At 45.1% G+C, this 24,753-nt stretch overlaps 1 protein-coding gene across 1 annotated transcript in view; it reads right to left on the bottom strand.

Annotated features, from left to right (window-relative positions):
* Positions 1-24,753, bottom strand: part of PCDH15 (protocadherin related 15) — a 314,817-nt gene that overhangs the window by 250,796 nt on the left and 39,268 nt on the right. The window lies entirely within an intron of this gene.

Below are 24,753 nucleotides of genomic sequence, written 5' to 3'. Positions count from 1 at the left end.
TGCTGGGCACGGAGATGCTCCAGGCCCTTCCTCAGCTGCGCAGCCTCCGCCGGCCCCGCTCCAGGAGCTCCCTGGGCCTGCTGTGCTGAGGAGCCAGGGCTGGACACAGCACTGCAGAGGTGCCTCCAGGGCTGCCCAGAGGGGCAGGATCCCTCCTCCCCATACAGATATTGAGAAATAGAGGGAGCTGCTGTGGGTGCCCTTCACTGGCACTCCTCACGTCACTGCCTGTAGAGATCCACCACCACACTGACTTTGCCATCACAGAATCATTCGGGTTGGAAAAGACCTCCAAGGTCACCAAGCCCAACCTGTGACCAAATACCTCAGTGCACACTTCACCATTTCAAAGTGCCCTTGACAGTCTAAATAAAATTATGAATGCGTGAACTCTCCCTCCATATTCCTTTCATTCTTCTATGTTCTACTTTGATACATAACAATTGAAAATTTTCTGTTTGTTTCCTTTTTAAGAATTAAATTAACTATTGTTTTATTTTAAAGCTTTTTCTTTTGCAGGCATTAACAGAGCAAATAAATCACCTGGAAAACCACATCTTTCATACCACTGTAGTTTCCTATGAGCACATTGTGTGAGAAGATAAGAAATGTTTGCATTATCTACATGAAATATGGCCTTTGATTTTTTTTCCCCCCCCGGTCTTATTTTTTCCACTGAATACAATAAAAATTCCAGGGCCATAACAAAACCAACTCTAACTTTTTTTCTAGGATGTGTGTTATCATTTTCTAGAGGTTCAGGATTTGGGGAACTGAAAGACCCTTCAACAAACTGTTAATAAGGGCAAAGAAGCTCGATGATAAAACTTTTATGCAACATTGTTTTCAACAGTGACCACCACACACACAACCAAACTAAATACACAAATAGAAATCCAAAGCAGGGACAATTTTTAAGTCTAAAAATTGCATATATCTCACTAAAAGAATAATAATAATTTTTTTTTTTTAAACTCCATGAGCTTTTCCCCCATCTTTGTTTCCATGATGAGATTTTCTCCCTGCTGAGTGTCCCAGTGAAAATCTCACCCAAATCAGACCAACTTCTATTTTACAGTCAGTAAGAAAACTACCAGAATTACAAGTCAAGTACACGTTCACATGTTAACAACTTTTCCCAAAGTTGGTTTTCCATCAAACACATCCAAATTTCCAGAATGATAATCAAAGCATTCTACAGTGAATTAAAAAGGAATGTTCAGCATTTAAAAGGAATGTTCAGCATTCCAATGTGGATCTCGGGAGTCACAGAGAAAAGGTAGGGCTGGCCAGTGAAATTCAGCAATTTGCAGAGGATTTATTGCAAGAGGGAGCAGGTGAAGCAAGAAAATTTATCATGAGATAAATTTCAGTGAAAAGAAGAGATTAGAGCAAGAGCCAGAACTAGGGGAAAAAAAACCCCAAGCGGGATGGGAGTAGGAAACTTGTGGATTATCCACATGGCACCAGTAAGAGAACTGTGAAGAAACACAGTTTTCTTGCCTAGATAAGAGTTTACAGATTATTTCACCTAATTTCACCATGCCAAATCACAGACTGCTTTTGCTTTTTCCGACACAGCACCCTTCCCTTCTGCAGGAGAAACCTAACAAAGCCACAGCCTCAGTTCCACATCCACCGCCATACACTGAACAAACAAATCTAAAACTGCAGCCTGACACAGATTTCCAATTCAGAGACAGTAATTTGAATTAAAAACCTTAAAGACAAGGGGTAAGTTGTAAATATATGGGTGGTACCTTTTTTCCCCCTCACAAAATAGAATCAATAAGCAGCCGTATGAGTTCAATAAACCATAAACTCTAAACTCAAGCACTGTGTTGTACAATCAGGCACCAGCCAGAGCCAGTGGAAATTTCTGGGGACATGAAAAAGAACATCTTTGGACTGAGCCAGGTGCAGAGAAAGGTTATTCCCATTGTCAGGAGGATGGAGAATCTGTCCCATAAAGATGACAGAAGTTGGAATTTATTTCATCAAGGAAAATGGAAGCTCTCTGGAAATACGCTTGGGGAAGTTAGTAAGGAGGGCAAAGTAAGTTCCTTGAGCTAAAGAGCAACAGCAGTGAGCAGTGTCCCTTGGGAAAGGGATTCCATGAATTGTCCTCAGCGATGTTATGTGGAAGAGGCTCAGTTTTTGGGAGAATCACAGAATGTTTGAGTGGGAAGGGACCTCAAAGCTCATCCAGTGCCACCCCTGCCATGGGCAGGGACACCTTCCACTGTCCCAGGCTGCTCCAAGCCCCAATGTCCAGCCTGGCCTTGGACACTGCCAGGGATCCAGGGGCAGCCACAGCTGCTCTGGGAATTCCAGCCCAGCCCCTCCCCACCCTCCCAGGGAGCAATTCCTTCCCAATATCCTATCCATCCCTGCCCTCTGGCACTGGGACCCATTCCCTGGGTCCTGTCCCTCCATGCCTTGTCCCCAGTCCCTCTCCAGCTCTCCTGGAGCCCCTTTAGGCCCTGGAAGGGGCTCTGAGCTCTCCCTGGAGCCTTCTCTTCTCCAGGGGAGCACCCTCAGCTCTCCCAGCCTGGCTCCAGAGCAGAGGGGCTCCAGCCCTTGGAGCAGCTCTATGGCCTCCTCAGGACTCACTCCAGTTGTCTCAGTTTTTTTCTCCAGTATTTTGTTTAAATGTTCCTCAACCGAAATGATTCCAGCACTAAGACTGCTTTATTCAACCTAAACAAGCACAGAATAACTGCAGCCCCAAAGGGGATTTAGGAAGGAAATATTTCCCCAAGACTTTAAACCCAGAGAGCAGAAAGGTGCCCCATGTCAGTGTGTGGGCCTTGGTAGAACTCTTTTAGCCATTATTTCACCTCTTCGATTTTACACTGCAGTTTATTACCAGAATGCATTACTAGAACATGCCTCTGTTCCAACTTTCTCAATAAAAAACAAGCTGTCCTTGAAATTCCTGGGCATAATGGAGCAGTTTTTGAAGTCAAATCATGATAAATCAAACACTCTTAAAAAAGGAAAAGCATTCCATAAATGAGCTTCCCTCCCTGCAGTTTTCATGACGCATTTTATGTTTAAGCAGCAATGCTGGTAAATGGAATCCTGAGGCAGCACCGCCCCTGCCCCAAACTCCTTACAGAAAAGGCAACCAGAACTTACTAAATAAAACAAGCTCTGAAGGCTTTCCTAAGGCCTTGCAGCAAAAGCATTTCTGTTCCTGTGGTTAACTTCTTTTTCCTAACAGTGCTTCTGCTTTACCCTCCCATAATCAAGAAGAGGGGATAAATAAAGGGCCTCTCTCCTTGGGAGCAAAGCGAGAACCTCTTTAGCAAACTCGCCATGTAACAGTGTCAAGGCTCAGCTCTATTTGGTTTCTGCTGGCTAATTTTCATTATTTTAATTTCTAATTATTTTTAATGAGGTGGCTCAGAGGAAACCTTCAGCCACGGTCCTAGATGAGCTGCTCAGCAAGGTCAAACAGCCTGAGCAGAGACAAACACAACAACTTGGATAATCAGGTATTTTCCCAACAGAGACCTGCTGGATCATCTTCCTTTCACCTTTGAAACACCTTCAAATCCCCTTCCCATCCAGCAGTTCTATTCCTTGAAGGACTTCTCTCTGTTTTACAGCTAAAAGCACAGAGAATCATCTATAAAAATTAAAACAAAGGTTAATGAACCAGCTAACAATAAACTCCCAGTGTGGGGAGTCAACAGGCGAAGCCAAGAGCTCAGCAGACACCTGAGAGGAGAGAGTCTCCAGTGGAGGTGGCCCTGCCCATGGCAGGGAGGAACTGGATGATCTTGGAGGTCCCTTCCAACCCAGACCAGCCTGTGACTCCATGGTCACACAAACTGGGGTTTGCCTGACAGCCAAAGGTCCCCTCCAACCACCACTGCCCCACAGCTATGGGGGTTTGCAGTTTCCAGCAGCTCCCTTTCTCCTCCTGAGCTCTTCTCTTCATCCCCACCATCCCAAAGGCCATCTGCATCTTCACAGTCCCTCTGCCACGGGACTGCCACCTCCAAAGGGACCAGTTCCTCCACCAAGGGCTTTCACAGGAGTCTCCACACTGGTCTTCTGCTCCCAATCACTGGAGGGACTCTCAGACTCACAGAATGGTTTGGGCTGGAAGGAACCTTTGGGATCATCTGGTTCCAACCCCTGTCATGGGCAGGGACACCTTCCACTATGAACAACAGGTTAAGGAGTAGCTGGAGACACCTGAACTCCTACAGCACTCACTGTGTGTGGAGGTTATGAGGCTGCAGCAGCTTTTGAAAAACTCTCCTCAGGAACTTTTGTGAAAAGCCCCACACTCACATTTCTGAGAGGCCCCACACTCACATTTCTGAGGTGTCTCACACTCGCATTTCTGAGAGGCCCCACACTCACATTTGTGAGGTTTCCCACACTCACATTTCTGAGAGGCCCCACACTCACATTTGTGAGGTGTCCCACACTCACATTTCTGAGAGGCCCCACACTCACATTTGTGAGGTGTCCCACACTCACATTTCTGAGAGGTCCCACCTCACCCACACTGAGATTCTGATAGTGCTGGCACCAAGGCAGAGGAGTCACAGCCACCCAAAATTGTCTATATACTCCCCTTAATAAACACAATCACTTGGAAACCCCAAATAACTACTCATACTTCCTATATCCTTAAAGTCCAGCTCAATAAAACATTTGAATGGCCAGGGAGCAGTGTCAGGAGAGGGCTGTTCTGGTCTTTGAGTCACATGGCTTCAAAGTTTAATATAAGAGAAACAGCTTGGCCCACAAAGCCGTAAAAATTTAAGTGGCTTCAAGCACAAAAAGGTCCCCCCCAAGACTTGAGAGGGGATTTGTTTTCCTATTAACAGAGCACAACTCTGGGAAAAGTTCAATAACTTAGTCCTACCCCTCTAGAGACAGGAGGAGTTTTACTTTGACATACAAAAAGTAAGTGAGTAGCCCTGCTGGGAGAACAGCACAATCATCTGGGAAACAAACAGCCAGTCTGAATCTTCCTGGGAAAAACAAACAGTTATCCTGAACCTTCCTGGGGAAACAAAGGTATCCTGAACCTCCCTGGGAAAAACAAAGGAATCCTGAACCTTCCTGGGAAAACAAACAGTTATCCTGAACCTTCTGGGGAAACAAAGGTATCCTGAACCTTCCTGGGGAAACAAACAGCCAGCCTGAACCTTCCTGGGACACGATTCTGGGAAATAACTGCAATCTCCTCCCAAGTGCTCCTGAAATAAAACTTGGAAAAAAATTCCACTTCCATATGCTAATCACCAACTCTTCTTCCAGCTGCTGCAGAAACACTCAATCATTACTCTGAGTTATTTCATTATTTATCTTATATTCAAGTTTGCTTTTATTTAGTCAGCTAAATTGTTCCGTTTGTTTTTATTTAAACAATCACAGGGAGTGCAATGGGCAATTTCAAACCCCTGACTCAGTTCCTAGCAGATTCTCAGCCCTTAAAAGATTTTCCATTTAATAAAGTCATACCCTCTAACTGCTGAAGGAAATTATTTTATTTGTTGGCAGAATAAAAGTTTATTCTTAACTTTTAACAGAAACAAGAATCAAACTCTAAACCTTGTCAGTAGTTGTGGAAGGCTCCTCAGCATCAATCCCTTACTTCCTAGGGCTGCTCGGCAAGACAGGAAAGAACAAAGTATTAACTCTTGAATTTGTCTTTCTGTTGATTTTTGCAAATTCTTCCTAAATCCATGAGAGTGTGCAGCATCCACAGCATCTTGGAGCAAGCTTAAATTGAACAAGTCACGGCTTGCTCATGTGCTACGACCCCATCATCGTGCAGGAAGAAGCAGCACCCAACCATTCCTTACCGACCCTCCATTCCCTCTATGTCTCCAGTAAACCACTTTATCATCCCCAAATACTGCAGCAAACAAGAATTTATAGAGAGTTCGGGGCTCTGCTCCACTTCAGTGACTGTGTGCTGTCAATAAGACAAATGGTAAAATGGAAAAGCCTTCAAGGAGCCACTAAAGCCACTTTCTTTGATATGCCTGTGAAAGAAAAAACCTTGGATAGCTCAACATCCAACACGGAGAAAACCTCTGTGGGAATGAGGCAATGACAACTTGTCTGCTACCACAAAAAGTCTGACCCAGCAAGCAAGTCCAAATTATTTTCCAAAGAGTGGGAGCAGAGTTTGAAAAAAAAAAAAAAACAGAGGGAACTTTTCTAGGGCCTAGAAGGGAGCAAAAATTCTGGATTTCTTACGTTTTGTTTTTTCCCCTCTATGTTTATAAACATTTTAATTTTTAAAAAGTTTTTAAATTTTTAAAAAATTTTAATTTAGCTCTAGAGAGAATTAAACAAAGCCAACTCTCAGCATCCAGCAGTCTTAATTTCATGGATACTATTTTCTTCAACCACGACCCTTTGCATCGTGGAGAGGGGAGGAAGAGCTTGTGAAAGAGGGTTTGGAGAGTCAGAGATGAAGAGAGGCTGAGGCTGCTCAGCCGAGAGAAGAGAAGGTTGTATGGAGCTCTCACAGCATCTTCTAGGATCTCAGGGGCTACAGGGAAGCTGGAGAGGGACCCTGCAACAGGAACTGGAGTGCCAGGACAAGGGGGAATGGGCTCAGACTGACAGAGGGGAAATTTAGATGGGATATTGGGAAGGAATTGTTGCCTGGGAGGGTGGGCAGGCCCTGGCACAGGGTGCCCAGAGAAGCTGGGGCTGCCCCTGGATCCCTGGCAGCGTCCAAGACATTGGGGCTTGGAGCAGCCTGGGACAGTGGAAGGTGTCCCTGCCCATGGCAGGGGTGGAATTTTGGATCTTTAATGTCCCTTCCAACCCAAACCATTCAGTGATTTTAAAGTATTCAAAGCCTTTTCTCCCCATTTCCTCCACATGGTTAAGGCCATCAGACACTTTTACAGAAGTCTTGGAGATACAAAGTGAGAATCACCAAGTCCCATCCTCAAGCCTGACTCACTGATAATACTGTGGCCATTTAAAATAAGGAATTAAGTTATTAATGAGGAAATGGACACGTGATTTGGAAATTAAAGAGAGTTTGTGTGTGTGGCACACACAAGATCCAGTATGGAACAAGGCCAGAACACCTGCACTGATTCACTAAAACCCTGCCAGCACAACGAGTGCCACAAGGGCAGTTGTGACCCTGAGGTGGCTGGTGAGGGCACAAGCTGCTGAGAGAGCCCAATTCAAGAGACCTCCACTGTTCACAACCCCAGCATGTCAATGCTAAAACCTTTTATGGATTGAAAGCCCCAGCAAAGCTCCCGGGAGCTGGCGATCCCTGGGAAAGCGAGAGTGGCCTTTCCAAACTGAAGAGGCAAGGAGTGAAATCCTTGCAGGCTGTTAAAAGCACCTCACATTTCTCTCTGCCTGAACAGGTATTTCTGTTCCAGCTGCACTTGGTTCTCCAAAATGCTTCCTGAAGGAAGCTGTCCTTTGTCCTTACCTCCAATTCCGTTCAGCAGGGGACACTCAGGGGAAAAACACAGCCATGAAAGAGCGTCTAAAACTTGATTTACAGACTGAGGGTCCTCATAAAGAGCCACATAGAGCCATACATTTAAACTGAGTAACTAAGCAACCCCATGGCAGGGGAAAATGCCCCGCCTTGTTTCCTGTGTGGGCATTCAGCTCCACAGCTGGGCAATTTCGGAGGAGCTTGGCATAACCTTTACATTAGCTGGCTTGTGCTGCCATGGCTCTGCATTGAAAACAGCATAAGAAGGGCTTTCACGAGCTATTTTCAGCTCTTCCTGAGAGAAATCCCTAATTGGAGAATCTGGGAAGGCACCCCAGCGAACCTGAGTTTGATTCAGACCCCTTTGAGATCCTGCTTAACCCTCCAGACTTTGTGTGCTTTGATCAGAGTTAAGCTGTGCTCTAAAATGGGGAGCTCAGGAATTCCAAGGCAAGAGAGACAGGTGAGTTTGGGGTTGGGTTTGGTTTGAACTGGACAAGAAGCGAGGCTGGGAGACAAACCAGTACCAAAAGGACAAAAAGCAAATAAAGACCATTATGAAAAGCTCCCGTTCCATTTCAGAACACGCAGCCCAATCAGCCAATTTATTTTGTGGCTTTATTCTGCCATTCTTCCACCTTTTTTTCTTTACTTTATATACAGATACAGTATCTCTAAAGGGTTTGTGATGCACAAATTGCCCTGCAAGTGCTGTGCATTGCCATTTTATTTTTACAGCTTGAGAAGAATACCAAGCCATCCCTCTTTCAGGCAATGTGCTTTTAGATTGAAATAACTCCCCATTTTACAAGCAGTTTTGGAGTCAACAGGAGTCTTTAAAATCATACTTGTGCCTGAAAACACTGTAAAGCACATAAAAATATGATACTATGCCAAGCAGCAGCTAAAATTACCATTACCAAAAGTCATTTTTAAGACCATTAAAAAGCACTGGATGAGTCAAGAAAAGCCGCAATATCTTCAGAAGTGCTTTCAAAAGTTGATTAAACCTCCTTTTAACCATTCCTACGTGCCCTGATGCCTTGAGGTGGCCACCTAAAAACAGAGGCTAGACAAGAATAAGAGAATAAAAGCAGGTATTTATTTGAAGGGCCTTCAAAGGCACACCCTGGGCAGTCCAGAGGCTCCACCCAAGACAGACCCGGGGTCAGGGGTTCTTCACCCTTTTATGAGTTTGGTCCATTTGCATATCAGGGTTAATTCTCCAATTATAACCTCAGTTCATGGTATAATTACCCCAAGTTTGCTCCCCCTTTAGAGGCTTTAATTTACACATTTTGGGGCCCAGGACAATCGAGGTGTCCTTGGAGAGCAAACCTGGAGAGGTTTGTTATGTCTGACCAGTGTGAGAGAACAGCAGCTGTGTCCCTCAGAGGGACACAGCAGGCAGTCCAGGATTTGAAAAATATAAAAGTTAAAACCTAAGGCATCACCCCAGCATTCAGATTTCATCTTACTTTCAGTATTTGTTGGGATTGCATTTTCCCTGTTATGCCTGTGATGCATTTAAGAAGGAACTTTCATAGATGAGGATGAAAAATTTCTAATACTGGAAATTCAACTGATTCCTGGTACTATAAGCAAATTTTAAACTAAATTTTGACTGCTGTAGTACCAGTAGTAAAAGCAACTTGGAAAAAGCAGTTGGAGATACTCCTGACTTTCCTATTGTTGGAATTTCTTTAAAATCAAATAAATTGGCATTTATTAACTGAAACCTGAGGTGAGCCAATAATATTCAGCCTTGTCCTGTTCCTGAAGGGCAAATTTGTCAGTTTTAAATCTCAGGTTAAATGTTGAGGTTTAAAATCATATTTAATAATCAGGCTTCTCATCTTGTCCTGAAGAGTTTCTCCTATTTCAGTCCAGACTTTTATATATCCTCAACAGGCACAGAAAAACCTCAGTTCGTGTCCACAGAATTGATGGAGATGAACTGAGGTGAGAGAAAGAAGCATTAAAAGTAATTTTAAACTAATTTTAGGGAAAAAACCTTCATGGAACTTTGAGATACACACAGGAATATGATTCCTTGTAAAACCAGATGTCAAATTTTAGAATATTTCAATACCATGTGAATACCATTGAATGTATTTTTGAGGCTGTGATTTCAGTGACTTCCTTTAAAAAGCAGCACTTTGTAAATCAGGGTAGAAAAGTGTTACACAGACATGAAACCTCCAACTCTGGGGTTTTAAGATTCTAACCCCACCCCCAACCTAAAAATCAGCAACGTCCACATGTCATTCAAAAAAATGAATCAAGGTATCAGTGTCTGGTAGAACAATTTTGCTCCTCCGAAGTCACCTCTCCCAGGCCATAAATATTCCCGTAATTCCAGAACCTTCCTCGCGGTGCCTCTCCAGCAGGTTACCCAGGAAAACAGGCACTAATTAAGCTGCCACTCCTCGGACTGTTTGTGTTCCAGTGAATTAACCACCACTGTGGGGAGATTTACATATTGTGCCTATAAATAGCTCTCTCTGACATCTCCAATGAAGGAAATGTTGATCAACATCTTCCTGTAATTCAGTCAAGACCTCCAGCAGCAGTGGCGGAAGGTGAGGTTGTGGCTTTGCCATCCCAAGACATCCCCTCATCTTAAAAGACACTCAGTTCCCTCAGCTCCGCAAATGCTCCCTCAGACTCTGCTAGAAACACCCAGACAAGCGGATTTTCACAAGTGCATCTTAATTACAACAACACAATTTCCTCCCTCTTTCCCCCAAAATGCAGCCCTGTTCTGGAGGAACACGTCCTACTGTCATAGGACTGCCCTGAATTATCCACCTGAAAGCAGAGAATTCTCCATCCATCCCTGCAGGAACCACCATCTGCACCACTGAGGACTCACCTGGATGTTGAAAGGCTGGACCTTGGTACTGTGTCTTAACTAAACCATGATTTAATTCCCACCGAGCACTGTCTTGAGGTAAGACAGGGTGCGGTGCTTTGGAAAAGCTTCTAGATTTTAAGTATCCAACATTAGCAATCAGAAAAGCCCCAAAAGGGCCAAAATTTTGGTTTTAAGCCCATTTCCAGGCAGACATGCAGTGGCAGAACCCAGGAAATGGCATGGAATGAACTTCCTACTTCCAATGGAGTTCCTGTGGCTTCATGAAGTTTCCTCATTTTGCACAGAGGGTGCTGACACAAACTCAGGCATGGCAAAGTTACTCAGACAAGGACCTGGGAAGTGCTGCCCTCCCAGCCTGGGCATAAAGGTGTGAGAGGAAAACAGGCTCCAAAGCCACAGGTCCTTTTCCCCCTCAGGAAAGGTGAAGGCACCTAAGACATTGTGCATCTCCTGAGGCCCAGCCATTTGCATGTCCCCCATCCATGAAAAACGTGGAGTAACGAGACTTCACAGGAGGTGTCACCCTTGGAAGTGCCTGTTAACAAACTATGGTCCAATGGGTTCGATAATTGGAGCCTGAGCTGCTTGCTGACCATCCTAGAGCCAGCCTGTGTCCAAACAGCCTCGGTTAATTAGGAAAGCAATGAGGGCTTCACTGCTGGAGACCTACAGAGAGTTATTTGTGGTGAGCTGCACACTTTGGAGACCTAATCTGTTGAGCAAAAACCAAGGCTGTCTTGGTTTTATAATTAAAATTGGTCCCGGTCTACAATGCATTACAGGAGATGTGCTTTGGCTTCCTGTCCCACAGCTTATCATTCATGTTTTCAGGTCAATTTACAAAGTATCTCCCAGTCTGCAAAAAAAAAAAAAAAAACAACAAACCCCACTCAACTCAAATTAATAAAAAGCAGGATGAGAAAGGAGAAAGGGAAAATGCAAAGTCAGTATTTTCTTCAAAATTTGTTTTAGGAAAACCTTCTGATGAAAAACATGAAGGGGGAACTTAAACCTCTTTTGTTTTTAAGTATTTATTTAATAAGCAAACCACAGCCTGAGGTGGAAGAACATCCTGGCATCCTCTGCTACTCCTGCCACAATCTCCTTATCCTTGTCTTCGGAAAGTTTGGGCCCTGTTAATCCAAAATGGTCTGGAAATTGCAAAATGTGACAGCCTTTGATTGCCTTTGAAGCAATTTAGGGTTTCTTTTAATGGATGGAAGGTTTACAGGTATCTCCTCTGGAAAGCAATGCGGTGAGGGAGGAATTATGGGATGGAACAAAGGACTGTTGGACTCAGCACCTGTCAGCTCACAGCGGTTCCAAGCATCCATCCAGAGAGGATTCCCAAAAAGGGATGTTAAAATCAGAGACGCTAATCATGGAATCCCAGACTGGTTTGGGCAGGAAGGGACCTTAAAGCCCATCCAGTCCCACGGGCAGGGACACCTTCCACTATCCCAGGCTGCTCCAGCCTGGCCTTGGACACTGCCAGGGATCCAGGGTCCTATGCACCCTCCCAGGGAACAATTCCTTCCCAATATCCCACCTAACCCTGCCCTCTGGCAGTGAGAAGCCATTCCCCCTTGTCCTATCAAGGATGCTGCTGTGTGGACTCTCCAGACTCTAAACACTAAAAGATTCCTTCCAGAAACTTTAGTCAGGTTGATTTTTTTCTGGCTTATTTTTTCTTTGATAACATCATGGAAATTAAGTCTAAGCATGGTTCATCTGCTGTCTGAAACCTTTATCATCAACCAACTGATAAATTGCAAGGAGAGAGTCGCTGGATTTCTGCTACATTGGAAAAGACATTTCATATCCCTTGCAATATTGACTCCAAAGCCTGAAAATATTTACTTCTCCATTTTTACCTCCTTAGAAAACACTTTCAAAAATAAACACCTTACAGGACATCCTGATTACCATCAAAATCTCTGTCTGGCACCACTCTTGGGAGAGTTGAAGGCATGGAAAAAATGTCATTCCCTACAAGGCAGCAGTGGAGTCTCTATCCCTGGAGGGGTCCAAGGAAGGGCTGGAGGTGGCACTCAGTGCTCTGGGCTGGGGACAAGGTGGGCATTGGGCACAGCTTGGACTCTGTGATCTGAGAGGGCTTTTCCAGCCTCAATGACTCTGAAATAGCAGAAAAATAACATAAATTCTGCTCCTTGTTCTGGCAAGAAGCTGAACTTGCATTTTGTGTCTGTCTACCTCTGTACATTAATTTTATTTTACCCATGTAAATCAACGTAAAATGTAATTCAGCTCCTTGTTGCAAAGACAATCAAAATTTTTTAAAAACAATTAAAAAATAATAATAAAAAAATAATTAAAATGAGGATATTTTCTGGGAGAAATTAAGGCTGATCATCTGTCCTTGTAAGGACACAGCTCTGTTCAGTGCTTTGGCTCCTTTGGAAAATGGGAAGTGCCAAAGGAATCTCAGCCTCTGCCTATCAGTGATCCTTCCAAAGACCTAAGGACACATAAAACCCTTCTCCAAGCAGCACCTGCCTGGAAAGCACAGGATTAGGAGGTGTCCTTGCTAGGTCAGCCTAATCCAGGTGCACATCTAGGGAAGTCTTCCATCAGCAAGGATGGGCAGCATAAAAAAAAAAGGTGTTTTTTCTTAATGTAATTTATAAAAATACATGAATAATTTGGACCTGCAGGCTACCAGAGACCATCAGTAGGAGGACAAAAGTGATGCCTAAAGCTGGACTCAGTTTCATTTCTAATAGCTGGAAATAAAAGGATCCAGGGCAGCTTTCAAATCCTTTCTGTAAGGTTTTCCCCTCCAAGATAGCACTGGAAATAATCCTGCAGATGAGACAGCAATTGCACGGGTATTTCTGTAGGATTTAAAGTCTTCTTAGAGTTCAGTAATGCCCAGACTCTTCCCCTCCTAATCCCATTCAGTTTTTGAAGCCCTATTTTTTGATTTTATCTCACCCACAGACACTGATAAAGAGGCAGCACACCTGACACAGAGCTCCTCAGCCTCTGCTCCAGCTCCAGGCTGGCTGAAATGGAGAGCTTGATTAATTTTGTATTAGCCAGCTGCACAACTGGAAATAAATCCCAAGCCATTGATTACATGGGAAGAACAAGCAGATAAGGTATTTTCTTTGCAGATCTCCAGTACTTAATTATACAAAGGTTCTACCCACAGGCGTGGTGAGAAGGCAGCTGAGCACAGCTCTGGGAGTTCTTTATTATTTTCTGTGTGTGATTGTTCATGTTCTTTAAGTCCAAAATTAGGTGCTGGTTTTGGTTGGGCATAAGATTCTGGTCCACAATAGGTTTAATTCTTGATAAAGAAGAAACCAGTTGTTTATCTGAAGCCGTTCACAGTTTGCCTTTCCCTGGCAGTTTGTTCCTAACTATTTTAATTAGCAGACAACCATGGGGTCAGTGACTATGTGGAGCTTTGGAAAGAGTTTGGATACTGAACAATTCAAGGATATTTAAAATACACTGGTATCACCATGTTTCTTGGAGCACTCAGAGTGTTATTACCCCAGCAGAGCCTCTCCTCACCTGTTAATCACCATCTCCTGAGCAGAATGGAAAGACCAAGGCTTGGAAACCAAAGTGCTCAGCCCCTGGAGCTGGGAAACCACTGCCTGTGCCACTCTTCCCATGGATTTTGTTACCTAAACAGATCAAATTGGAGATCTGAGGAGAAGCTGACTGGAGCAGCATCCCAGAGGGAAGCTGCTGTGTCATCCTGATTAGCTCCATTTGATTACACCTTCTTAATTGCTCGTGCGCCCAAGCTCATTAAATGAAAAATAATCTAGCTTCCCTGCAGGGTGGGCACTGGAGGCTGGAGAGATGGACACCACTGGTGGAAGCTCTGAGAGATTGTGAAGAGCAAAGGCGACAAAGGCCACATCTGCTTTCAGTGGCCACAGGACCCTCGATGTCACTGGGAGCCCAGGGCCAGAGTGTTCCTCATTTACTTCTCAACTATAACATATAATATTCATTTTTAAATCATTCCATTTTTTTCTTTACTGTTCACCCAGAAATTATTCCAGAGCATTTCTGAAGAAAAACTCTGTGTTTCCAAGCCATGTGGCACATGGAGAAGCAGGCTGACTTCTGCAGTAGAGACCCCACCTGCAGAGCTGCCCCAGCACTGGGGCCCAGCAAGGAAGGACCTGGAGCTGCTGGAGAGAGTCCTGAGGAGGCTCCAGGATGATCAGAGGGATGGAGCAGCTCTGCTGGGAGGAAAGGCTGGGAGGGCTGGGGGTGCTCACCTGGAGAAGAGAAGGCTCCAGGGAGAGCTCAGAGCCCCTTCCAGGGACTCAAGGGGCTCCAGGAGAGCTGGAGAGGGACTGGGGACAAGGGATAGAGGGACAGGACACAGGGAATGGGTCCCACTGCCAGAGGGCAGGGATGGATGGGATATTGGGAAGGAATTGTTCCCTGGGAGGGTGGGCAGGCCCTGGCACAGGGTGCCCAGAGCAGCTGGGGCTGCCCCTGGATCCCTGGCAGTGTCCAAGGCCAGGCTGGATGGGGCCCATTCTGTGAGTTACACTCTCACCCTTTACTGGCTTTTTGGGTTTGGGCTTGTTTTTTTTCCTTTTGGAAATAATAAAATAAACAATGCACTTGCACATCATTTGTATTTGAACGTCCCATACATCTTTTCTTTTCCAACATATGCAACTGTAGGAAATTTTCACAGCCTTGAATTTACTTCCACAACAGCCATCAATCACTCTGAAATGTTATTGTGCTGGCTTTGTTGATAGTGATTTTGTTTACAGTTTCCTCTTCACTGAAGTGCCACATTCTGTAAGATCTGTTCCTTATGAGACACTCACAAAGTACCTTTGTCCTGGTAGGAAATCTATCCCAGTTCAATGAAATGGGGCATCAGCAAATCCCGTGGAGCAAAATGCTACAGAGTGGGAAGAAGAGGCTGTTGTTTGATAGATGGTTTAGGAGCATTAACTTGGAGTTCTCTGTATATTTTCTATGAATACAACAACAACATTTTAAAAAATCCAAAAGAAATAAATAAAAAAACACCCCACCCCAAAGCATTGAAAAAGCTGCTTCCTTTGTGTTTCTGTGTGTAACAGCAGAGTACCTGCACAGAATCACAGAGTAATTTGAGTTCAAAGGGACTTTTTAAACTCTCACCCCTGCCATGGGCAGGGACACCTTCCACTGTCCCAGGCTGCTCCAAGCCCCAATGTCCAACCTGGCCTTGGACACTGCCAGGGATCCAGGGGCAGCCCCAGCTGCTCTGGGCACCCTGTGCCAGGGCCTGCCCACCCTCCCAGGGAACAATTCCTTCCCAATATCCCATCCATCCCTGCCCTCCTCCAGCTTAAGGCCATTGCCTGTGACCTGTCACTCCACAGCCTTATGAAAAGTTCCTCTCCAGGAAATGCCTCTTTTGATTTATATTAGGCACAGAACGCTTCAAGTTGTTAGAAAGTTACAACAGGCACTGCCCAGATTTGTGCAATTAATTCTGCAATAAAAAATAGTAAAGGAAAACTTGGAAGGATTTAAATAAAACCACTGAAGAAAGGGCAGAGCTGAGGTTTTTGACTTGTGGGTGTGAAACTTCACTTTCTAAACAAAGCACATTGAGCTCTATAATAGAAGCACATTGAGCTCTATAACAGTTCAAGTGGCAGGATCCCAAGCATTTTATGGAACAAAAAGTCTGAGGAGTCAAAAAATTTTTGCGAAGAATAAAATGTCTTAACAGTAGTAAAATATAGTAAAATAAAATAAAACAAGAGTAAAACCCATTGTTTCTATGTAGGAAGATGGGAGAGTGTGATTTAATCACCAGGAACTTTATGTGGAAGAAAAAACACTCCACTCTCTTTTCTTTGATTTTATTTTTTTCCTGGAAGTTTTTTCAAAGTTTCCTGTGATTTGGCAGCAATCAATTTTTGTGCTGTGTTATTTGGAATTAAATCAAAAGCCCAGCCACTTCTCCAGAAACACAATCAGGCTGAATTAGCCTACTGGTCCCAAAGAAAAGCAACACCAGAAACCTTGGTTTAAGACCAGCTGAGGCATCAAATTAAATATCGAAATGATGGAGCCCTGACTTGTTTAACACTCTGTGTTTCCCTTTAGGACCAAACAAGTCCCTTCAAACAGCTCTGCTTAGAAATAAGGTGTGAAATTACCCCACTTCAGACCTGCCCAGCAGGTCACATCATTAACTCCTGTCCCTCTATTTATCCTGGTAGAAGGGACAAATAAATCCAATATTTCATGTTGCATCAATATTGCTGGCAAAGTCAGCAACAGCTTATAAATCAGAGACTGAAATGAAGATATTCTGGTACAAGATCAAAAAATGTCTGACATGGCAGGGGCTGCCCAGGGAGGCTTGGAGTCCCCATCCCTGGGGGTGGCCAAGGAAGGACAGGATGTGGCACTCAGTGCTCTGGGCTGTGGACAAGGTGGGGATCACTCCTGGGTTTAGAGGTCCTTTCCAGCCTAAATAGTTCTGGGATTCTCTGGTTCCCTGCTCGGAATGTTTAAAGATGCCCAAGAGTTTGCAATTCCTCGAACTTAAACCCCATTAAGATATTCCTGAAATGAGAAGCACCATTAAATTCACAAAAGGGAACTGAAATGGTATTGGAGGCAAGCACAAACTCACCCCACAACTCCCTTCCTGTGCAAATCAGCTTTGCAGCATAATTCAGACTAGAACCGAGCCTTCAGTTGCAGAGAAATCCCATTTATCTCTAATCCAGTTGAAGAACAGTTTCTCTTCTTGCTTCCTTCTCCACCTCCTCAGCCCTTCCCATTACAGTCATGTTTAAAAAGGTGCAGCAGGATAATTTGGCATTATTTAAACATTTGATTTCTGCCTACATGTATCAGCTGTTCGTCTCCCTGCCAATTTAAAACCCTCCATGCCTCAATATACTAATAAATACTGCAAAGCACTGAGAGTTTTTTTCTCTTACTATTTTTTCCAACCTAACCCAAAAGTTTTCTTTTCACCGTGGAAAAAAAAAAAGGAAAAGAAAAGGAAAATTATTATCTTTCAACAGAGATTCTCCAGAAGAGATGAGAGAGAAGGTGTTTGCCTGGGAGTGATCACACCCGGGCATTCAAAAATTACAGCAATGTCTGTGGAAAAGGTGTGGGGGAGAGAGTTTGGTTTGGGGTTTTTTGGGGGTTTAGGTTCAGATTCCCAGATATTTCCTCACCATGGGCATTCCATGTAAAATCCCAGAGAGTTTCCATGAGCTTCAGTCAGGAAAAACCCTGCCTGTGTTTAATGCCAGACAACAGCTGAGCAGTAACGATGCCCTAATGGGAAAATGATCACAGCAAAAGGAACGCATTAAACTGAGCTGGGAGAGCTCAACCCTCACGATTATTGCCCAGGCACAGGGGATGCCTCCCACTGGAGGGGTTATGGGTTCTCACCATGACTGTAAAGTTACATGCTAAACTTGGGTTGCTAACCACCACAGCTGGTCGTCTGAATTCTCCTCAGGACCAAGAGTAGCTGCAGCCACCTACACCGCTACATCCCACTGCACACAACAGAAGAGATCCTGGAATCCCTGAGGCTGGAAAAGCCCCCTGGGGTCACTGAGCCCAACCTTGATCCCCAGCTTGTCCCCAGCCCAGAGCACTGAGTGCCACCTCCAGCCCTTCCTTGGACACCTCCAGGCATGGGCACTCCAAAGCTCCCCGGGCAGCCCCTGCCAAGGCCTGAGCACCCTTTCCATGCAGAAATTCCTGCTGCTGTCCAAGCTGAGCCTCCCCTGGCCCAGCCTGAGGCCGTTTCCCCTTGTCCTGTCCCTGTTCCCTGGGAGCAGAGCCCGACCCCCCCGGCTGCCCCCTCCTGTCATGGACTTGTGCAGAGCCACAAGGTCCCCCCTGAGCCTCCTTTGCTCCAGGCTCAGCCCCTTTCCCAGCTCCCTCAGCCGCTCCGGGGGCTCCAGCCCCTTCCCAGCTCCGTTCCCTGCCCTGGACACGCTCCAGCCCCTCCAGGGCTCTCTGGCCGGGAGGGCCCAGAACTGGACACAGATCCTGCTGACCAGGGCAGGGACTCAGCCCCTGCAGAAGTCCAGACTTTCCAGAGGCTCTGGAGAACCCAGACCCCTATTTAAAGCCTTCTGAAGGAAGAGTCCATAAACACCATCAACAAGAATGTTTCTAGGCACTTGAAGTGATTCAGAACTGCTTTGAAGGACACAGCCACGAGTCAGTTCTTGTTATATGAAAATCAAGTCCTACAAAATGAAGTTTTGATCAAGCTGAAGTTCCTGTGGCCTCGTTTTAAACAGCTGCTTCTCATAAAAAACCAGATAACTCTGGAGCAACAAGGAGGCAGTTCCCACTACAGTTTGTTTGTCCAGATGTGACAATCTCATATAAGCATTCAGAAAATAATTCTTAATGCCAGACTAAGACAAGGAGCAATGAGAAGTGGGTTTGGAAAGTAACGTGACAGGGACAGCAGGTAAAGAAAGGATTCCTGACCTTCCATGTCACCAGGACACAGGAATTCTGTGCTTCCAAACTGTTGCTACAAATACATTATTGTCAATAAAAACTAAAATTGAGCAGGCAATGCAAATTACTGGTGGAGTATGAGATGGAAGACAGAGCAGTGAGGCAGATTTTAAATCCTGCCAGTTGTAGTGTCTCTCTTAGCTCTTTGAAAGTCAAACTAGTTTAATTATTGCCCTTCGAATAGAATTTCAAAGCCTGATTTCCTCCCAAGTTAAAATATTTACATTTTAGGGCTTCCTAGTAAGGAAACAAGGTCAATTTGGATGAGCTGCCTTAGTAGTAAAATCTAGTGGCCCTACTGAGCTGCAACTGTGTTTCTGCTGAAGAGAAAACCAAAAAGGAATGGTTGGGGCCTTCAAAGCCTTCATGCTGCTTAGAACAGATGCAAAATGTCTGCATGACTGAAGAATAAACCAGAAAGTTCGTGACTGAAGAGCTGCAGTGGCTCTGTTGGAGAGGATGAAAGTTTGGTAAGAAAGTTTCACAGTGGCTCTGCTCACACACAGGCTGCATGGCTATAAACCAACATACAAATGCACAGACACAGGGCTTGATGATTTTGAGGAGTTCAGCCCTAAAATTATCACTGGAATTAGAGCTGCAAGTCCTAAAGACTGAGCAACTCTTCTGGAGGGGACACATGGTGTTCCAGGGCATTTTCAGGGGCATTTCTGCTTTTCCTGCACTGGGAGTTCCCTTCCCACATGTGAGTAGCACGTTTGGGAACCCAGCCCTTGGAGGAGAAGATCCAGCTCAGTTCACACAGCCTTCCCCCACCAAGGGATGGCCCAGGACAGTCAAATCCTAAAGGAATCAAAGAGCATCGATGTTTGACACCTTAAAATCCAGACAATCCAACACGTGGGCTGGAGAATCACAGGATCCCAGGATGGCTCAGGCTGCAGGGAGCACAGAGGGCACCTGGTGGCACCTCCCTGCTCCAGCAGGGCCATCCCGGAGCACAGGCACAGCACTGTGTGCACACAGCTCTGCAACAGCCCCAGGGAGGAGAGCCCAGAGCCTCTGTGGCCAATCTGCTCAGGGCTGGGCACTGCCCAGGGCAGCAGTTCTGCCTCCTGGGCAGGGCAATTGCTGGGCTCAGGCCCTGCCCGGTGCTCTGGTGCCATTGCTGGGCCCCGGAGCAGAGCCTGGGCCCTGCTCGGAGCCCTCCCTGCAGCCAGGGACACCCAGGCCTGAGGGCCCCTCTCAGCTGGGGCTCCTCTCGAGGCTGAGCAGCCCCGGCTCCCTCAGCCTGTGCTGGGCACGGAGATGCTCCAGGCCCTTCCTCATCGTGGCAGCAGAAAGAACCTGGGAGTCCAGTGCCTGGAAGAGGCTCATTCCTAGCCAGATCCAACAGTCTGGCGGTTCCAAGGCTGTTGGAATCTGGGATTTGCTCCTTCTCAGAGCAGCCTCCTGCCTCATCCATCCCACACAGCCACAGGGAGATCCCAGGGTACTCAGTCCCTTCCACCAGGGCTAAAATCTGTACATTAACTGAGGTGAACCTTGTTTCAGTGCCCCTATTTCATGAATAACTCACCTTTCGCCACAGGGAAATTCATCTTCTGCTGCCTCAAAGTGCTGCTGGTGGCACTCAAAGACGCTTTGAAGAACTAAACCCTTCAGAGGAACTTAATGGCTCCACTAGAACTCAACAACATCAAGGAGAGCTCTTCTCCCTGTAGGATCAAGTGCAGAGCTCCCAACCAAACGCAGCCAGTCCCCATAAAACACACAAACGACTCCTGTTCCCATGAACAGGAACTTTCCCTCAGGCAACAGCCTGGTGGCATTTCTCTGTTCCCCCTGGATCTGTACAGTGCAGGGCTCAGGGAATGATCAATGAGCTCCAGGTACTCAAATATGCATTTTCCCCAGTTAATTTCCTGCCCAACAGTAATAGATCGAGATCTGAAACTATTTTATTTCTAAAATAGCCTCTCAAGGTGATTTGTAAGGCCCCTGAATGATTCAATTTTTGTAGCAGAAGATTGTTAGACTGAATAAGAGACAGTAACTAATAGAGGGGGCCTTGAAAAACAGGCAAAGGGTTTGTGGCTGAACAGTCCTGGTGGCACAAGTGAGCAGTTGTGTTTTTCACAGAAAAAAATAAACTTATTTTTAAAGTCATCTGCACTCAGGGAGTGGCAAAGACCATTTACATGTTTTTATTACATTCTGATAAAAACCACCCATCTGTTTAACACTTAGGAAGTGAAATCCACATTTGGATGAGCAAATCTTCTGATTAGCCTCAGTTTTATTTTGTGAAATTTCATTTCAGAATGAAACAAAACCACTGAGCCAGCAGCCAGATCCATATTCCACAGTGCAGGTGTCCATGGCTCATCTCTTGTTCCAGAGTCAAGCAGAAAGGAAGGAAAAGGAAGGAAATGAGCCTGAAACCAGAAGATTGGAAGAACTACAGTGTTAAGTCCAAATAGAGTTGAAAAAACTAACATTAAATAATCAAGAAAGCATTCCTTCTTTGCCAGACATCCCAAGAGAAATACTTCCAGCATCCTGTTTGTATCTCCTCTGGGATAAACAAATCTTATTCCTCAAGTGAGTCAGAAGGGATGATTTCATGGAACAGCTCTAGGAGATTTCTGGAGTGGAGGCTTCTAGAAATCCTTATCCCCAGCATTAGGGTTGGACTCGCTGCTCTTGAAGGTCTTTTCCAACCCGAATGATGCTGTGATTCCACTGGCTCCACACCAAACACAAGTGGGACTCGAGCACTGACATTTGTGGTGTGTGACAGGGTGGGGCAACAGGTCCCTGGGTCGGAGGAATGTTGGGAAGAGATGACATTGAGCCCAGCTCTCCCCCTCCTGCCCCAGGAGAACCAGAAGACAAAAAACACAAACAAACACAAACTTACAAGATTACAAAAGGACCAGGATGGGCTCATCTCTGAGTGTACAAATTCAGGATTTTTGTCACTATTCTTTTACAGCTCAAAATCCTCTGGAGAAACCTAAGGGCCTTCAGCTGTTCTTTTCTTCCACGTATAAAAAAGTGCAAAACCACTTGGGGTTAAAAGCAGCCCCCCCCCCAAAAAAAATCTTCAAACACCCTTCAAAGATTCCATGGTGTGAAACAGATCCCCACAACTCACAGCCCCATTACACAACTTCTGAAAACCCCAGGACATTGATCCATTGCAACTTCTGTGGGTGGATCTTCCCAACTGCTTGTGGTTTTTAAAAGGGATCAGAATGATTTTTGCCTTCTTTTCATCTTTTAAGAGTAAAGAATAAATTATTGGTGTCCCCCCCCCCCCCCCCCCCCCAGCTCCCATTTGTATTTTCATGAACGGTATGGACTCAATCTAAATGCTGGGCAATTAAACCTGTTAATTGGCAAATAATTGCTGCTGGATTGGTTCAGTCTGGCATAAAAGTGCATAGAGTTTTGAATTCAGCTGCCTTCTCTGCTGGCCAAAAATTGCTGCTCAATTTTTCCTTCAAGTCCTAGACATTGGATTAGGAAGAAAAAAAACGGAGAGATTTGATCCTGTGTTGCCGCCTTCCTCCTCCCTGATTCCTTTAGCCTCAGAGTTTGCCTCTGAATTCAATAGAGCAGCACTGGAAAAATAAAAGAGGTTTTAGCTGACCTAATTTCATGTCTTGCACAGCTACAAATGACAATTTTAGTTTTACTTAAGATAAAAGATTATGAAAAAAAAAAAAAATCAAACCTTTGCAGCATTTCTCCTATTTGGAAGAAAGGCAACAGGAGCAATTGCAAAACCAGATCTCTTTCTTTCAAAAAACCAAACCAAAAATACTCAAATATTCCCTGTCCACACTCAAGCCTAACATTTATTCTGGTGCACCATAGGACTGAACAAAAGGATTACAGGATGAAATAATTGGAATTAAACACTGAATGGGCTCATCAACAGTAAATTAGGGCTGATGGAATGGCTCTGTAACAAAAGAATTGGGGTTTTTAATCATTAGGGGGATGGGTTTTAATACAAAGGGACTACAGTACATGGGAAGTACTTGGATTTCATCCGGAGCAGATGGGAGCCTGGGGAAACTTCCTACTAAAGTATGGGGAAAAAAGCAGCCTGATCATTTCCAAAGCACTCCTGGATGAAGTTACTTTGGAATATCATTAATTGCTGTGGCTGGGGAGGACTTGGTGACTCAGGAGCTCAAGGAAAACACGTGAAATAGAGAAATTATGAGCTAACGAAGCAAAATGCAGCAAGAGGGGCAAGAAACTGAGTTGACATCCGCAGCTCCCATCAGGAAAATGGAGCATTAGCATGCTGGCTGCAAAGAAACAGCCCCTAATTTCTCCAGAGCTGATTTTTTAGTTATTTGTATTTATTATTCTGCTGTTAAGAGAATTACACTGGTTGGAAATGGCAATTGCCAGAAGAACACTTCTTTTCTGTGTTATATTTCAGGTTACAAATTCTGTTCCTGCACATCAGAACTCCTCCAGACCCAGCCCTGAACACAGTTTCTATGTAGCTGCAAGAAACATATTTCCAATTATTATTCCTCTAAGCATTGCCTCATTAGCTGGGTGCCATTTGCTGAGTCACCAGTCCCCCACCTTGGCTTAAATCCATTTCCAGCTCATTTTTTCTCCGCTACACCCCTGTGAAATTTATCCAAAGTGCTTTCAGCTCCATTTACCCTTTCCTGAACAAAGCGTGGGGGAGGAAATCAGTTCAGTTTGTATCAGAGTGCTGCATGTTCCTCAAGAAACAGAATTTCTGAGGTCTCCCCTGGAAAAGCAACAAGAATTTTGGCTACAGGCAGCAAATTTATACTCATTAAAACAAAGCTCCCCTGTTCAGGCCATATAAGGGAACATTACCAAGGATAAAATCAAGTGTGGGTGCTGTGATAAATAAATTGGCACGAGCCAGGCACAAAAAACCCACCCAAAAATTATGTTTTGAACCCTCTGAAGAAAGGGAGTTGGCTGTATTTACTCAGCCACGTGACACTGCCATTAATGTGTGGCGGCCCTTCCCTTCCTCTAAACCACCTGGAAGAAAAAGGGTTCTGAACAATCTTGGGATAAGGACACAGAGATGAGAATTTGTCATCCGAATGCAAAGGAACAGAAATGGAAACCTGAGGGATCCCTTTTCCCCTTCAGGAGATCAAACTGTCCCCATCCTGTCTGGGCTTTGCATTCTTCAGCATCGCTCAAGCCTAACTAGAAATGGCTCCTCAACCAAAAATCCCCATTTTCTTCTTCTCAAAGATGCCTTTTTGGAGAGATGTGATGCTGCCAGCGTGAGCACAAATAAAAATCCCACTGAGAAGTGCTGCTTTATTTTTTCAGCCTCCCCTGAGGACTCTCCACTGCCCCCCCCCCGCAGCCCCATGATCCTGCTTTCCTTCCTACCGTTATTCCTGCTGCTCTCCCGTGTCCTCCTGTGCTGCTGGACATGCCAGAGGCCATCCCGCTGCCTCTCCTCCACCCACCCCAGCATCTTCCTCCTCAAACTACCACCACCACCAAGGTCAACCTTCCCCAGCCGGATGGCCCCACTCCTCCGCTGCAATAAGTGATTAAAACCCAGTTAATTGTACCCCAGCACAGAGCAAATACGTGAAATACGAGCAGCTCGTCCACTTCAGTGTCAGCACTGACAGCGATTATGACAGGGTGTAAAAATGGAGAAAATTAAATTAGCTCTCTTGTACATTATGGGCATCAAATATAATGTGGGGTTGGGCTGGGGGTGGAAGGGAATAAAAGGACGTTTGCAGAGCAATTAGGAGAGCAAGAAAAAGAGGCTTTCAACTCTTTCGACTAGCAGAGGACAAAGCATAATTCAAGCAGGATTGAAGACTTCCCATGAAAGCACAACTCCTTTACTTCCTAACTGACAAAA

The sequence above is a fragment of the Aphelocoma coerulescens genome, chromosome 6, assembly GCF_041296385.1.
Source record: "Aphelocoma coerulescens isolate FSJ_1873_10779 chromosome 6, UR_Acoe_1.0, whole genome shotgun sequence".
Lineage (NCBI taxonomy): Eukaryota > Metazoa > Chordata > Aves > Passeriformes > Corvidae > Aphelocoma > Aphelocoma coerulescens.
This window is presented reverse-complemented; position numbering and strand designations above follow the sequence as displayed.